Source organism: Lytechinus variegatus, chromosome 3 (assembly GCF_018143015.1).
Source record: "Lytechinus variegatus isolate NC3 chromosome 3, Lvar_3.0, whole genome shotgun sequence".
Taxonomy (NCBI): domain Eukaryota; kingdom Metazoa; phylum Echinodermata; class Echinoidea; order Temnopleuroida; family Toxopneustidae; genus Lytechinus; species Lytechinus variegatus.
The window spans coordinates 9,695,935-9,714,513 of record NC_054742.1 but is presented as its reverse complement, the minus strand read 5'-3'; the positions used below and the strand labels follow the sequence as shown (position 1 = coordinate 9,714,513).

At 35.6% G+C, this 18,579-nt stretch overlaps 1 long non-coding RNA gene across 1 annotated transcript; it reads left to right on the top strand.

Moving 5' to 3' along the window:
* The first annotated feature begins 1,816 nt into the window (after nt 1-1,816).
* On the top strand, nt 1,817-8,593 carry LOC121410177. The gene is made up of 4 exons (XR_005969283.1): nt 1,817-2,122; nt 3,445-3,591; nt 4,555-4,679; nt 6,062-8,593. It is a non-coding gene; the product is annotated as an uncharacterized LOC121410177 (long non-coding RNA).
* Nucleotides 8,594-18,579: the final 9,986 nt, after the last annotated feature.

Genomic DNA, 18,579 nt, shown 5'->3' with positions numbered 1-18,579 from the left:
ACCTTACACACGCACACACACTAGGGTCCTCTCAACATGTTCAATGTTGTGTCAATTCCACTTTAGAATTGCATTTTGGATTTCATTTTGATTGACTTCAATGAAAAAAATTAACTAATCTTGTTTTTCAAATCTTCTTAAACAGGAAGTCCACCCTGTCCTCTAGCTGGACATGGGCAATACGAGTTTTCGAAATATACATTTTGTGACGTCACTTGCGTAATACAAAATGGTAGGTAATCATGCCAATTTGTAACGGGTCAATGTGATTTGAATGTAATCGCCAACGTGTGTATCAAATAACAGTACTATATTATAAGGGTAAAATAATGCTCAACCTTCCGAGAAATGGCTTCTTTTTATGTTACATGGCGTACTAAGGAGGGAAGCTGCTCGTATGATATGACGACACAAATTGAAACCCTTATTTTACTTTTATTTTCATTTATTCTCAGATTAATTTTCTGGAAACCTTCATTCATACTTTTGTCTGTATCCAAAAAAAATTCTTAACGTCACAAGGTGTGGACAACATCTTTAAAAGTTCTTATAAAAAAAGTCGTCTTAAATCATCTCAAACAACCCGATATAGTATAAAAAATATCAGATAGGACTAGTTTCGTGTTTGTTTTCTTTTATCATTCGTTTCTTAAAAACATGACATGTTAACATTTCATTTCTAAGTACTTTTGAATACAGATTACAAAAATAATATTCCTCGTGCGAGGAGTTTGTTGCTAGAAAGTTGTATAATTAGAAAAAAAATAAAACGCTTTCTTTGAATACTGACCGCTGTCCTCGAATTGAAAATGAATAATTGATAACCTAAGATGTGAAGAATCAGATTCATGGAAACCGAATAGCTTTTCTCCAACGAGGTGTTTACGAAAGAAAGACGATTGTTACCACTTTTTTTATTAAAAATACACATCTGATATCGAGCGTACAGATGGAGTTATGGTTGAACATCAAAGTATAATTTCATCGCCTGGAGTAAAAGGAAATCTTGACTATGCGATGACAATCCTCATGATTGTAGGTTTATTCATTTAACGAAAGGTAATTAGATGACAATGTTAAAGCCAATACTTGGCGCTCTCGAATATCTTATTATTGATTTAAAATCACACAGGAATAATGTCAAGACAGTAGCCCCAGGAGGCATCGCCATTACAGCACATCGAGATAAATTGACACACTTGCGATCAAAACATCTACTAAATTATTGTTCCATGGAAAATGGCATGAAGATGGCTACCTTTTGTTCCAATAAAAGACAAAATTTGAAATTTCTCTTTGATTTCAATACCAACGAAAATAAAACCCGAAACATGTTTTGCTTCTTCCCAACGTTGAATATTTGTGAATAGCGAATTTCTCGAGTTGAGATCAAAGTCATTAACTTTGTTTGACAACTGTGATAGATTGTTCGTTTAGGAAAGCTGCGGCAAAAAATAACATCCATTCCTCTGCTCAGAAATCTTCTCCTTTCTGAATGAATAAATTTTGTTTTAAAATGGTTAGTCGTATTGGCATATGTCTGCGAAGCTGTAAAATGTTCGCGCCTTTTCTTATAATCGGAAAAAATAAAGAATAGATTAAAAGCAAGCACGATGAAAACAAATGAGAGGCTACCATGATAAACTAATTTGTTATACAGCTACTTCGAGGGAATCTATAAATCATTTATAATAAATAGGGTGTGAGTGTGTGTGTGTTTTTTTTTTTTTTGGGGGGGGGGAGGGTGGGTGGTGTGTATTCGTATACTCGTGACGTCAGAGAGCATACATTAAGGCTCTTGTCATAATACATGTCGTCATCGTTTTTACGAACCGGCCTGGAAGCCAAAATCGATGAAAAAATATAAAATGACTTTTTTCAGTATTTCGACTCAATAGTCAAATATCTTTTATTTCACAAATTTGTAGGTCTTAAAACCATTTCGTTACGTCATTTTTGACGTCATGAGACGCTCTGGGTTCATGAGAATGGACGAATGCCGTTTTTACGAACCGGCTTGATACGCGCGCCGCAGCTAGCTCGCCGACTCGCATCGTCTGTTTGCTGAAACTTCGTTTTTACGATCTGGCCTGAGGCGTCAGCTTGTTCAAACTTGCATCAGGTAAGTTGTTTATTTTTCTTATTTAAAAAGGAAACATTTGGAGAAAAATAGCTGGTAGTTATCTTTTAATACTTGTGATCAAAATCAAATAATTTTCTGTTTAAAAATCATCAAAATAAGACGAAAATTAAACCACTTAAATAACTGACATTAAGTTTTTTTATAGTCCAGCCCCATGCGTACTAATCTGTGTTACTATTAAGCATCTAACGGTAGAATATGTGTCTACAGAGCTAGGCCTAGATCTACTTAGTCAGGAGACTTCTAAAGAGTAAGCCCATGTTAGTGAATGATTTTTATTCTTTAGAAGTCTCCTGACTAAGTAAGATCTACTTGCTGTTAGAATTATGCTGATCTAGACTCGATAGACGTCGACCTCTAGTCAGGGCTGCCAACATTGGATAAATACTAAAATAGTTTAGAGTGAGACTCCCATAGGCCAATATTCACTACTGAATGACACGCGCCGTATAAGCTAAAACAACAACAACATATATTTTGGGGTCAAAATGAGTGAGATCAATAGAAACACATGCAAATGAACTTAATTTGAGAGTGAGAAAAGACCAAAATGAGTGAGTCTCACTCTAAATGAGTGAGAGTTTGCAGCCCTGGAACAGGAGATCCTGCGTCCAGAACTGAACCTTATGTAACCTTATTGTAGGCCTATGTATTATTAACTGGCAATGATTCACACTAGATCTAGGCTACTCCACTCTGTAGGATAATAAATTCTAGGGAACATTGCCATTGCTTCGTGTCCAGAAAGAAAGCTGGCAGTGGTAGTAGATCTACATGTAGATTCTCGAACTTTAAGTTAAATCTAACAGTTAACATGGTTAAGTTAGACCTATTCACACTCAAGCACCGAGATATTTCATCAAAATTTTCACTTTAGATATAATTTGTGATAGATCTATCTAGACAGTCTAGACATTAACTAGATCTAATTTCACTCAAAAAAGTGCAGAACTAAAAAGAGAGAAAAAATTAAAGTCACTAGTCGTAGATTTAGAGATCTAAGTTAGACAGCTTACCCCGCCACAAGCTGTGTCGCCACTCGCCAACACACTGTGTTACCGCGGGTGAATTCATCGACCCGTTCATGTGCTATTGTCACCTATGAGGTCCGTACATGTATATTCGGACCCCATTGGTACTTGGAGTGGGATAGTAGGCCTAAAGTTGTGCCTAACTGTCATTATTAGTCTAATGTGACTTGTGAGATCTACAGACTAAAGTTAGATAGCAAAGGAATAAATATATCTCCTAAATGCTAAGAGTTTAGGCCTAAATGCTTATAAATACTCTTTGTATTTCAGCTGGAAACTGTTGCTTTCAGGTAGACCAATGGGTGTCTCATCAAACCATACCTTCGACAGTTAATTCGCCGTTCATTGTTTGGTGATTTCCAGAGCTGTTGCCTGATTTTAAGAGTGAACAGATTCTTAACTCTTCAAACGCATCTGGTGAGTATTTCATCAACAAAGATTTGGCTATTGTCTTTACTTCCACATCAATATGGGAGAATTGACATTGTACAATGTCCAAATTACACTTGGGGGAGGGGGGGGGGTAGGGGTTTGAAAGGAAAATAATGTAAATTTCCTTTTGGAATAGAATTCAAACTCTCACTCGAAGAAATAACAGACTTGTTTTTGAATATTTTTTGTATGTTTATCTGTGATAATGCTTCGCACCTTTTTCCTTAGCCCTGTTCAGTTTCACACTGCATTGCTTAGCACTACAATAATCAGGCTAAACCTGCTTTTTAGCAGGGCTAGATAGTACAATATTCTTTACCATGCTAGCCTTCTTTCATAAAATGCAGTGGGAAACCAAAGTGGGCTAAGCTTAACCCCGGGGAATTGGTGGTGCTAAGGCCCCTCTTAGCCCCACCAATCTCCTCGTTTTTTTGTAGTATGCTATATAAAAAACATGTTTCTCTATCCGCTTTATAGTAGAGAAAAATATGTATAAAAATATAAACAAAAATAAGCCTGTTTAAGGCATGACTTATAAATTGATCATGCAAAGAAAAACATTTGCCAGTTACTTATCAATACTATATGGGAATAACAGTTCCTCTGATTACAAAATAAGTCCTCGTTCTTTGTAAAAGTAATCAATTGTATCCATTGTCGCACTGAAATCAAACAGCACCAATACCACTTCTGAGCTTTAGCATGAGCTGCCTTCCAGCACTCAGTGTATTCCTGCCGGGTACCCATTCGCCTCACCTGGATTGAGTGCAGCACAATGTGGGTTAATTTCTTGCTGAAGAAAAACATGCAATGGCTGGGATTCAAACCCATGACCTTCTGGTTGAGAGACGAGAGTCCGAATCACTACACCCCCAATGTTCCATGACTAAGTAATATTAGAAAGTTGCTGAAAAGTTGTCAATTTTTTTTTTTCATATTTCTTTTCAGTGGTGGACTGTTACTTTCTATTCCAATTGTTCATTCTACTGGGGACGAGATGCTCAGTGTCTGACTGTCTGGTGAAGGGCTACTACTGAAATTCCATAAATTGAAGCATTCCAGGAGTGAAAGATGTAAGTGATTTTATTTTGTACTCATTTGTGTTGATCAAGATTTTCTAAATTTGAGAACCATTAAACTAATCTTCACCAGAAGGATGTTGGCCGATTGGATGAAATCTGAACTGCTGTACTTTGGCAAAAGGAAGCAAGTTACAAGAGTATTATTTGTTGGAAATGAGCAACGTGTGTTGGTCATTTACATGGGCATCCATGCAATTTAACAGCATATTTTCTTCAATATCTTTCCATAGAACAATCATTTCTTCCCCAAATTTTGCCTGAATGTGCAGCATATAAAGGGTGTTTCAGAAACAACAATAACTCAAATTTGACTGATGTGTCACTTACTTCCTTTTGCCAAAGTTGGGCAGTGTAGTTTTCATAAGAAGTGGTAAGTACATGTATGTAGGTCATCCTGGAACACATGAAGATGGAAGAAGTGAAAGATTTAAAAGAGGGTCTTTTAGAACATCACACTGTATAGGGGAATAATGGCGGATTCTGAACAAATGTCTGTGGTGCATAATCAAGCTCTATTAAGTGTGAATAGCCCAGGCCATCCCGAGGAATCATTCATGCAAGTATTGATATTAAGTTTGAAGTTGTAGTCAACATATTGCAAAAATGAATCTTTGAAATGTTTTGTATTGACCTCAATTATCAAATGATGACAAAGGAATAAAGAATGATGGACGGAAGGTTTGGAATGGTTTGGAATGGTTATATTTACCTTATTTTTTGATATAGAAATGTTAGTCTCCACACTTTATATACCGAATGTATATTAAGTTCCCCCTTCCCCCAAAAAAGTGGCTTTCATTAATGTTTATATATAGGTCTAAGTACCTTTTGATAATAGACCATATCTATCTCTATTTGATTATCAGTAAAAATTTACAAACTTGATTTGTCAAGCTGTTCAGCTTATAAGGCAAAAAGAACAGTAAGTAGTAAAATAGAATTTAAAAAATTATTCATAATTATATTCAATTGTCAATTTATCAATATTGGCAACTTTGCTTGCATCCAAATAGAGCAAAACAAACTTGTATTCTCCATTTTCATTACTATGCAAAATGGCGTAAATTAAATGCTGCAGAAATGGAAACCCCAAGCTCTCCCAAGGAAAGTACACAGACTTAATGACCCTCTGCATTGGTGAAACAGCAGTCATTGCTCATCCTGAATATCAGGCCTTCTATCGTATGCTGCCACACTAAGCACCTCAACTTGCTTAATGAGTTGTGATTTTTAATGTAACGTGATTTTTAATGTAACTTTGAAATAATATATGTGTAGATAATGTTTTAATGACACATTGCACTGTATTGCTCTAAACAAGTAAATTCAATAATCTTTTGTTTCTTTCTTTTTTTTTGCTTGCTCAATTGCAGGTTTCAGAGATTTTTGGAGACTCCACTTTTGAAGATGAAGGAAAATCACGATCTCTTCTGATAAAGGTATACATTTCTTGTGGTTTGACTGAACTTGTTTTCCTTTGGGATATTGATAGAGAGATCTCAAGACAGTAAACATCAGTCTTCACAATAACTCTGATATTGTATTTACTGTCAAGAGCATGTGATAACTACTCTTGTTGCTTCAGAGACCAAAGCTCAAAACACAATATATCAGTTCTTATTTGGACTGGTATATTGTATTGTCTGTAAAGAGCACGTGATATGGTCTAAAATGTTTTCATGGCAGAGAAGGACAGTTAGGTAGACCAAAGCTCAAAACAGAATACATGTATAACAGATTAACTGTGAATTTCTGTCAAGGGCAATTGGTAAATTCTTGTTGCATTTAGAGACCAAGAAGGACACTTTAGGTAGACCAAAGCTCAAAACAAAATACATGTATAACAGATTGCCTGTGAGATGGTATTTTCTGTCAAGGGCAATTGGTAAATTCTTTTTGCATTTAGACACCAAGAAGGACACTTTAGGTAGACCAAAGCTCAAAACAATACATGTACAACAGATTAACTGTGAGATTGTATTTTCTGGAAAATTAAAACAAAATACATGTATAACAGACTGTAAGATTGTATTTTCTGTCAAGACTGTAAGAAGTATTTTTTTGTCCAGAGCAAGTGTACAAATTTGTTAAATTTAGCAAATATGAAAGACTCCGATATTTAAACAATAGCTTAGATCAGAATACATATGTTGTTAGAAAGACTGTCAAAATGCAGTTTGCTTGAAGTGTGGGTTTTTGTTTTAACCTAATATGATGAAATAGCTACTTGATTTCCTAAACTGGTTTATGTTCTCATTTAGGAATAAATGTCACAATTGCATATGTGTGTTGGGAAAAAATTCATGCAAATATTTTTATCGCATGTTTCTTTTCACAACAAATTTTGAAACTCAGGTTATGAAATAAGTGTCATTTTTACAATTAAAGTTTTGCAGACACAACTTGCTACAGATCTGATTTTTCTTGTCATATTTTATTTGCAATCAAATCCACTGCAGTACAATTAACAGTCTTGATGTTGCTTGATTTTATTTATGGTGCTTTGAACAGATCGTAATATATTCATGCTTGAAATTCTATATATTATCCTCTGCCATGTACTTGCCAAATAGTATAATGACTACTCACGATCCGTCTTTCAAGACTAGTTTGCAATTCATGAAATATTTTCATTTGTTTTTATTTGTTAAACTCTGAGATTATCTATTATTGTTTTGTATTTATTTTAAAAAAAGTGTTGTTTGTTAGAAATGAGATTATGACCCTTTGGGTTTCATGTATTAATGGTCAGTTTAAATTTAAATTGGTGTACACGTCTGAAAGATTCTAAACTGGTTATTAAAAAGACATTTTGTCAATATGGAACCACTTTGGAACTTGATTTGAAAACAAAATAGAATAATGGGCATGCAAATCTTTCTGCTAAACTTATAATTTTGAACAGACACTGTAACATTACAACACACACAAAAGAAAATGGCAGTAAGAGGCAAGAGATTTTTTAGATTACACAGAACATGGTGAGAACATTCTAGGACACCATCATCATGATCATGCATTTGTGTATTATGTACAATTTACTGTACATAGTGTGATCAATTTACTGTACATAGTGATGCATGGAGTTTGATTTATTTTTAAAAATGGTTAATGTTTTAAAATTAGTGTTTAATGTTTAAAAATGTTCAACTGGAAGCTTAGTAATAATATGTGTTCATAAAATGGTTTATCTTTCACCTTCTTAAGTGAGTTTACAAAATAAATGGAAATGATTGTTGCCATTTTTGTATTTGAATAATCAAACCTGCAGTCGATTATTAAGATATTCATTAAACAGAAGAGAATAAACTTTTATCCAGGTAAGAGAAATAAAATCATAAATGTTTATACTGTATGCAAATAATAAAAGTGCATTTTGATAATATAGATTTATAAAACAAATTTATTGAAAAACAGGTTTTCAAATGCAGTACGCTGTCATACGTTGTACATTCAAATATGTACACAGATATATCCTTGTGTCAATGGCAATGAGGGTGATAATGTGGGGTGTTTTTCTTTGTTAGGCAGGGGCATTTTTAATCTAATTGATAAGATGTGTGTTTTATGTTTATATGAAGTGCTTCTTTTAATTTTCTTATAAGAATCTCAGTTATAAAACTTAACCAAATTGGTGTAATTTCCTGAAGTACATTTAATGTAAAGTTGGTATATAGGAGACTGATGAATTAGTTAATGTTAAAGAAAATGAAGATGTACTTTTATATGTCTCATTGTGGATGTTGACATGGTTTTTGTAAATGCAGGTATATTATCTATATGAATTTTTGATGAGTATTTTCATTGTGTATCCTTTCTAACATTTGATATAATTGAAACAAATTTCTATGATCTTGTGTTGTCTATGTTTGGAATTTCAATTAAAGGTGTATTTTCATCTTTTATTCAAATGTTTTAGAATTTACTTGAATTTTCCTAATAGTAAATTTAGAAAGAAAAAAAAGGATAGTTTAGTTGTTATGCATCACCAAAAGAGAGGGTGAATGAAATGGAGAGGGACACAGCAGTCAGGAAAAAGAGAGGGGATGATTATGAATAAGGTGATAAAGAGAGGGCAAATGAACAGGTAGAGGGGTTGAGGAGGTAAAGAGGGGGCTATGAAGAGGAAGAGAGTTGTCCTGAAACAAAGGTTGACAGATGGATCAAGGGATATCAGGAAAAGAGGAAAGAGGGTGAGGGATAGGAAAAGACTGGGGTTATACAGGAGAAGAGGAGGGGAGCAGAAAACACAGGAATTGGGATGGGGAGTGATTGACCGTCGGGACAGAAAAGGAAAGACTGGAATGAGAAAAAAAGAGGGGTGATAGAAATGATTCATGAGAGAATGGAAGAGAAGGATGTGAATAGGTGAGGAGAAAAGGGAGAAAACATCTACAGAGTCGAGAAAGGGGCATCGAAGTAAAGAGAGAAGAGCTACTGTCATGACTGTAGGGAATAAAAAAAATTGGGAGAAATTAGCGGGGGGGGGGGTAGAGTTCTGAATTGAAATTAAGTTGAGATATAGGATATGCAGATGGAAGGCAGAGCACAAAGGAAACGTGTATATAATGCAGAATATGGAAAGGGTGATGGACATTTTGTCCAGGAATGGAACCATTGGCGGTGAAACGACATTTGCTCCTGCGACAATTGCTCCGGGTTTTATTTAGTCTAAGATATAGGGTTAGGGTAGCAATAGGGTTTTATGTTAGATTTAGGGTTAGGTTTATGATAGGGTATAGTGTTAAATCCAGGGTTGAAGTTAGTTATTCGATTAGTGTGTGGAATTTATAGCGGAACAATGTCGCCGGAGCAAATGTCATGGAACCATTTGGTGTACTATTTCAATCCAATTCATATTGGGAATTAAATACAAACAAAACCAGCCCCGGTTATTGGACAATATAGTTCATTTTGTGACAATCACCTGGAATGTACCATCTTCTAGTTAATACCCATCATAGTTGATAATGTACCATAATTATCTCAATTTTATTCTTGCCAATAAGGTTATATTGTACAATAACCGGGGCTGGTTTTGTTTGTATTTAATTCCCAATATGAATTGGATTGAAATAGTACACCGAATAGCCGCAAAAATGAGAAGTAGGTCTAATATTAATTTTGGAAAGGGTATTCAAAGCAACGCTTGGCGCGCGCTGCAATCTTTATTACACAAGCATATGACGAGCGCGTACGGTGCGTCGAGCGCGCATCATCCAGGCCGGTTCGTAAAAACGACATTTGTCACATTGCACTGTGAAGACGCGGCTCCGCACTGTGCGAAGCCAGTTCGTGGTAACGGGCTTCAGTGGGGATTTCAACTTTATCGTTTTTACGAACGGGCTTGGACGAATGAGGCATTATTATTCATTAACAAATGGGTTATATCGATAAAAAATCATATCACATGAATTCTTTGATAGTGTTCTTTCCTGAAATCCAAAATTAACAGATATTATTTACTTTTACCCGATGAAAATAGCGAAGAAACAAAGTATAAACTTTAAACGCATTTATCTCGAAACTCATTCTATCCGCAAAATGGGCCTCCAGGCCGGTTCGTAAAAACGGTGTCGATGTAGTTATCTATATGATGTATTCAATGTCTGTATTAAGAAAAAAAAAGTTTACTGTGTGTTGCTGTTTCTTCAACTCAACGTTATCATCATCATCATCATCATCATAGTCATTATTATTATCATTATTATTATTACCATTATTATTATCGTCATTATTATTATCATTATTATCACCGTTATTGTTGGTTTTATACTACTACTACTACTACTACTACTTCTACTACTACTATTACTACTACTACTACTACTATACTACTATACTACTACTGATTCCCTTCCCTTTTGGATAAATTTACTTAGCGGGATAACAATGTCATTTTGCCAATATATAGAACAATAAATGAAACTTCTACAAGCAACACCAATCGTAATTTAGACCTCAAAGGTTATTCTGTATAGCAGGGGGCACCGTCTCTCACCATATCCTCGTTACATGCCTATACGACCTGACATGGTCGCAGTTTGGGAAGACACAAACAACAATTCTTTTGAATGTCATATTATTGTCAATTCATCTGGTATTTTGATTTTGAAAGCACATATCCAAAGTGTGATTCACATTATGAAGTAAATTTATTCATCTCTGTTTTTCCCTCACCTGCTCACTTTCAATGTATCACCTTATTATTGCTATAAAGTTTGTCAAGTTTTGATGATATAGTAATACTAAATCAACAATCAAACCGCAAATAAACTTTGTAGTGTTTTCTATCAGGTACGGGTGTAATACGAAATTACTTATTTGATTTTAGAGTATGATTGCTTCCTTTTGCAATCTCTGTTGTTGTTTTTTTTTTTGGGGGGGGGGGGGGTGGTAATATCAATTTTATTTCCATTCCAACCTGCCATAAGGACGTTCCAAAGTTTAAGTGAAATCCATGTCATTTTCACTATTTGCACGTAGATAGTTTAGCACCTGAATATTCCATATATGCAAAAAATTAACGTGGGTCCATGTGCTTGATTGTTTGCTATAAAGCTTTAAAGTTCACCCAAATGGATGGCCTTAAGAATTGCGCATTCAAAACATTTTGGCATTTTTAGACCTCACGAGATCACTACAATGAATTTAAACCTGTATTACTCAATCGAAATCAATGAACATTTCATCAAATTTCGCAATATAGTTACTAATTGTATCTTTGAGATAGGAAATCCATTAATATTGCTATTTGTATGTTCTTTTAAGTCTAACAGCACTCATTTCTTAAAAATGTTGTGAAAGATAACAGAAACCCAATTTGAAAAATGTGAGATTTTAACAAAAAACTTGAAAAAGTACAGTAAATGCTGCACTTTATTGAAAACCCATGTCATTTTCACCAAACTATGCAAAGAGGCGCAAACATTAACAAATAGCGGTTCATGTGCTTGTTTTCGAACTATCATCACTTTTATTATGTGCTTTTCAAAACACAAAAAACGCGCCAAATGCTTTGCATCTATATGTGAGGAAATATTCCAAACCATTCTCCCATTAATTTCAATCAAACTCGGGGTCATATCCGTCTTACTTTGCAGCACTGCAGAGTAAAGTATTTTGAAATTGTAGAGGTCTTTAAAAAATGGTCCATGGAATAATTCCAGTTTATTCGCTTCAGTCAGAGTGCAGATAATAAGAAAATTCAGCTCATACCTACAGCTGATTAATCCGATCGCCTGTTCATCCATTTTGAGATCAGTGCGCAGAGTGTAATATATGCGCAGAACATGATGCGCACAAACATATCTCTGGAACGTCCTTTTTGCATCATAGGTTCATGCATGGACTGTTGATTGTTACCTTTCCATTGTTTAACGTGTTCATCATTATCATTTCATACACTTTTTTTAACAAAGAAACGATTAAAATCAAACATATTATTATTATCATTACAGTTATCATGATGATTGTCAAAACATCCATTATTTATTATTTCAATTAATATCTTCATCCTCCTCATCATTTTTGTCTCACCTGCATAGCAGAGTGAGACTAGAGGCGCCGCTTTTCCGACGGCGGCGGCGACGGCAGCGGCGATGGCGGCGGCGGCCGCGTCAACATCAAATCTTAACCTAAGGTTAAGTTTTTGAAATGATATCATAACTTAGAAAGTATATGGACCTAGTTCATGAAACTTAGCCATAAGGTTAATCAAGTATTACTGAACATCCTATTAGAGTTTTATGTCACATGACCAAGGTCAAAGGTCATTTAGGGTCAATGAAGTTAGACCATGTTGGGGAATCAACATCAAAATCTTAACCTGAGGTTAAGTTTTTGAAATGTCATCATAACTTAGATAATATATGGACCTAGTTCATTAAACTTGGACAGAAGGTTAATCAAGTATCACCAAACATCTTACGTTTCACGTCACATGACCAAGGTCAAAGGTCATTTAGGGTCAATGAACTTTGGCCGATTTGGGGGTATCTGTTGAATTACAATCAAAACTTTAAAAGTTTTTGGATCTGATTCATGAAACTTGGGACATAATAGTAATCAAGTATCACTGAACATCCTGTGCAAGTTTCAGGTCACATGATCAAGGTCAAAGGTCATTTATGGTCAATGAACCTTGGCCGAATCGGGGGTATTTGTTGAATTACCATCATAACTTTGCAAGTTTATTGATCTGACTTTGGAAACTTGGACATAAGAGTAATCAAGTATCACTGAATATCCTGTGCGCATTTTAGGTCACATGACCAAGGTCAAAAAACTTTGGCCATTATGGGGGTATCTGTTGAATTACCATCATAACTTTGCAAGTTTATTGATCTGACTTTTGAAACTTGGACATAAGAGTAATCAAGTATCACTGAATATCCTGTGCAAGTTTCAGGTCACATGATCAAGGTCAAAGGTCATGTGAGGTCAATGAGTTTTGGCCACATTGGGGGTATTTGTTGAATTACCATCCTATCTCTGTAAGTGTATTGGTCTAGTTCATAAAACGTGGAAATAAGAGTAACCAAGTATCACTGAACATCTTGTGCGAGTTATAGTAGTTTTCAAAGTCAGCACTGCTGCTATGTTGAATCGCGTGATGCAGGTGAGACGGCCAGAGGCATTCCACTTGTTAGTAGTAGTCGTCGACGTCGTAGTAGTAGTAACAGTAGTAGTAGTAGAAGTAGTAGTACGAATAGTAGAAGTATTATTATCATTTTTATTAGTAGTAGTAGTAATGTAGTAGTAGTAATAGTAGGAGAGGTAGGAGGAGTAGTAGTAGTTATGTAGTAGAAGTAGTAATAGTAGTAGTAGTAGTAATGGAAGTAGTAGCAGTAGTAGTAGTAGTGATAGTAATAAAAGTAGTAGTAGTATAGTAGCAGCAGTAGTAGTACTAGTAGTATTTATTTATTTATTGAAATATTCAGGTAAAAACACAAGATCAGTGTAAAAACACTGTTTTACATCAAGATCCTGACAAGGATAAAAAGTTAGATCAAAATTCAAAGCTGAAATAAGAATACGACCAGCTGCATATAATAAGCTAAAAAAAATAAATAATGACAATGGCAGTTCGTATTACGCAATTTATTTAGAATCAGTATTTGCATGTTAAAATGAAAACGAGAAGAGGAACCAGGAACCGTTTGCAAACCTCGTGATCCATTTAAATAGGCCTACACACTATGCACCCATCCATCCATCCACCCTATCACCCAACACACATTCACCCACAATCAATCACAATCAGTCAACCCCACACAGATTAATTCATAAACTATCAAACAATCACGGTAGACAGATCACCCTGCAACAACACATGAATAAAAACAATCCACACACGACTCATTCTCTAATGTACAAGGATAACTATTGTAAAAAGGAAACGAAGCTTGCAACGTTCAGGTCCCCAGTAGCAGTAGTAGTAGTAGTAGTAGTAGTAGTAGAAGTAGTAGTAAAAGTAGTAAAAGTAGTACATGTAGTAGTAGTAGTAGTAGTAGTAGTAGTAGTAGTAGTAGTAGTAGTAGTAGTAGCAAAAGTAGTAGTAGTAGTAGTAGTAGTAGTAGTAGCAGCAGCAGCAGCAGCAGCAGCAGTAGTAGTAGTAGTAGTAGAAGTAGTAGTAGAAGTAGTAGTGGAGCGTTGTGGCCCAGTGGATTAGTCTCCGGACTTTGAAACAGAGGGTCGTGGGTTCGAATCCGAGCCATGGCGTAATTTCCTTCGGCAAGTGATTTATCCACATTGTGCTTCACTCAACCCAGGTGAGGTGAATGGGTACCTTGCAGGAATTTATTATTCGAAATGCGTGTGCGCTGTAATCTTAGTAATTACTGCTGCCAAGCTATAGCTGGGGTAATAATATCTAACTCCTTTGGAAGCGCATAGAGACATTATTCCTAATTGTGATATGCGCTATACAAGAACTATTATTATTATAAGTAGTAGTAGGTGAAGTAGTAGTAGTTTATACTGCTGAGCAAATGTTATTTTTCTTTCTTTCTTGAATAAAGAAACCATATTTACAATACAGTGCGTATAAAATAAGTTTACACATTAAAAAAAGCCCTGGGAATTAAAAAATATAAAACATGTGGGTAATTTTTTTCACATTATAATATTGGATTGGGGTCCCATCTATCCAATGAAAGTAAAAGTTTTGACAGAATGTTACACTTGATTGAACACTGTCCATTTTTTGTAAACCTCGTAGAAATCTGTCTGCGCAGAAATGCTCGTTTTTCTGTTGTCAAGGCGAAATCAAACTTACCCTACGAAACATTTCTAATACATTTCCCTTGCACTTTTAGTCAATTGAAATAAAACGGATATATTCAAGCATTTCGTAACAATTTTGCCACCCAAGTTGAAATTTCAACACTTAATAAGCACAACCTTTACCCTTATAGTGCCAGCTGGATCTGAGGACATAACTGAATCTAAAAAAAAGTTTACATCAGACATCTCCAGCATTTTTCAGTGAGTTTTTATAATTTAAAGTGGGTTTACATTTTATTTTTCATTTAATACTTGTTTCTCCACACTTTTCCCAAGCTTGGCAATGATTAACAAAATGTAAATCAAACCTAAGCCATTTCGTGTAAATCCCAGTGTAAAGCAAATACCGTCACGATGGCCTCAGTGTGTGGGGGAGTGGGGTGGGGCGCGACGCACTCTTCGAAGTGTTTTGGTCAAGGAAATAAGTTAAAAAGGGTATAAAAATATATATATATATTCAAATCAATTTTATGGTGGTGTCACACCTTGGCGTTTTAGACAGCGTATGCCCGACGTATCAAAATTTCTCTAAAACGTCGGCATACGCTGAACTTTGATTTTTTTTTCAACTCTGGGCGTATACTTAGCGTATTCATAACGAGTTGGACGTATACATAACGTATTAGTAACTTATATCGAACGCTTCGTTAACTTATAAGTAACGTATTCCAACGAATGCTTAACGTATTGCTGGCGTACACAACTTATGCCCTACGATAGCCTAACTTACGTGTAGCGCGCGGCAGCGTATCGGTGACGAACACATGTCGTAGCCTATAAAAAGGCTGCCGCTCGACTATTCAAATCATAACCGCACGATACATCACCTATCAACATCACCGCCATGCCGAAGAAAACTCCTGTGAACCCCACCTTTATATACCAATTCCTATAAACATGATAAACGTTGCCAATATACGCCATTATACGGTAGCTGTAAGTTATAAACACGTTCAGTAAGTTTTGTGGTCGTCCGGAGCACGTCTTCATACGTCAATATACGTTGGAGTTAAGTTACACATACGTTCAAAGCACGTTACTCACAGGTTAGAAGTAAGTTTTAGGGTACGCAGGACATTATCTCGACGTACATCGCCTTATGAGTAACTTACGAGTAACGTGTGTCAACGTGTATCAACGATCGCGTAACTTGCCTACAACTTATGGCCTGCGTATGCGGGACGTATGAGGCATACGCTGGCATACGTCGAAAAATTTTGTGCTTGCACAAAATTTTTCGACGACCTCGCCGTATGACGACGTATACCAGCGTGTTTTAGCGTACTCTTAACGTATGCAAAACTTACCCGTAACGTATTCGACGTACGCCAGCGTATTCGCCAAATTCCTCATACGTCTGGCATAAGCTGTCTAAAACGCCAAGGTGTGACAGCGCCTTAAGGTCTACTTCTATTCACATAACTATTTCAAAGTTCTACGCAAATCATTTTTCACAAACCTTTAAAAAGTGGTGCTCGCTCAAGCGGAAATATGTTTTGACAGTTATATCGTCATTTGTTTATATGGATCTGTACTAATGTTAAAAATCTTCAGGATATTTACAAATGTATAATTTTACAGGATTTTTTTTAAGTGTAAACTTTTGATACACACTGTATAGGTAATTTCGGTAGAAAAGTTGTTCCTATAACCCTATTCATCAGGACTGGGCTAATTGAGAGGTATTGAGGACTTGTGATCTCGGCCTCCGTTAGCGTGATCGCGCCGAAATTTGACACGCACATCCTTTACAACAAACTACAAGCCAGTATTAAAAAAACTGAAATAATTATTGTTTTGGCTCATTATTAATGAAATATGGAAAGTTATTCGTAAAAACATTATTTGCATATTCATCATCCAATTTCACTTCATCAGATTTTCATATTTCTTCCAGAGGTAATATTTGTAATCTTATGTAAAGGTTTTCATAAACAAAAATTGCGAAAGCCAAATTTTGTTCTTATGTATTTGTTTGTTTTCTGAATTTCTTATTTATTTCTTTGCTTTCATCTTTTGTTTCTCATTGCTATTTCAATGAAAACTATTACACACCATTTACTAACTTAATTCAGCCTTAGTTAATAAAGCAGACCAATTACAATGAGAGATAATGAACCATTCATGAATTTTACCTCCCATAACTATTTGTCCACAAAGTATAAAAAAAAACAATTTTCGGTATGATATTGTCTTGTCAAAATCTCGTAGCGTTGCAACACCCGTATACATCGTAAATTTGGTCTTATGAGACTTCGAATAAGAAAAGTCATAAAAAAATTGTTTCTTTTTTTATTGCACTACGGAAAGTCGAGCGAAGCATGGGGGGAGTCATGGCCCACGGCCACCAGTCCTACTGAGGATAAAGGTAGAAGAACTTAACTGTGATAATAAAACAGCTAGAAAGGGAAGGTATTCGGCGATTGGCCATCTTTATTGCATGGCAGTAAGTAGATATCACAAACTAGTTATTTCGAACGTATACATTTCAGGTATCATACGTGAGGAATTCAAAAGACCTTCCGAAACCATAACAATGGCATTTATTCAACAGATTTTGTCTATGAAATCAATATTTACGGTTCTCCTTCCATTTTGAAAAAAATAAATATACTAAAGAAAATGTCATACGTCAGCTGAGTATTAATATACATCATGGGTGTTTTCACTTTTCACCAAATTAATTCACAGATAATAAGTGGGATGAGCTCGACGGAATTGGGATATGTCTATACAGTGCTGAATCTGTGGATGAAATCCGAAACATGCAGAAATCTTCGCTGCGCACTTCCACTCCACCCCTGCTTTCAAACAAACATTCTTTCTTTTACTTTCTGTTTCCATGTTCTGTTTTCTGATTTGGACGTATCTATGTGATTCATGCTCCACACAGTGTTTAGATTGTATGGAAATCTATTATTAGCCATGGTGCATTTTCCATGAAATATCCGTCTATCAGTGGCTGAAATATATGTATGTGCGCATAGCATATTGAATAGATCATAGGTTCCATGTCATTTGATCCGGTGACAATGGCTACGCTCTAAATACCACACACTAATCAAAATAATGACTTAACTTCAACCAGGGCGGCGAAGCGAAATTGAAAATGGGGGGGGGGGGGCGCACAGGGAAAAGGGGCACCTTTTCGTTCAAAAAGGGCATTATTTTAAAACATTGAAAAATATGATTTTCTACAGTGGCGTAATGAATTTTGTGAGGGTGCTAGATCTAAAATATGTCGAATTACGTAAATTTACAAGTGAGCAAAAATTTTGACATTATTATGACCCAAATCCAATTTTGTGATAGATTTTGACAACTAATATTCAGAAAATAATGTTTCACCCTTCTGTCTTTCCCTTTTCATTCCTTTTATCTTTTTCCCCTTGGTCGTGAAAAGATTAGGGAGGGGGCAAGAACCTCCAAAGCCCCCCCCCCCCCATCTGCACGCCATTGCTTATCTACCCCCACTCACATGACTCATGAAACGGCACTTAGGATTATCCTTACGAGTTTTTCCTTCATAAGTAGTTATTGTTTTTTTCAAGTGGGCACTCGTTTACACATAAAACGGATATTTGTTTTTTTTTCAAGTGGGCAC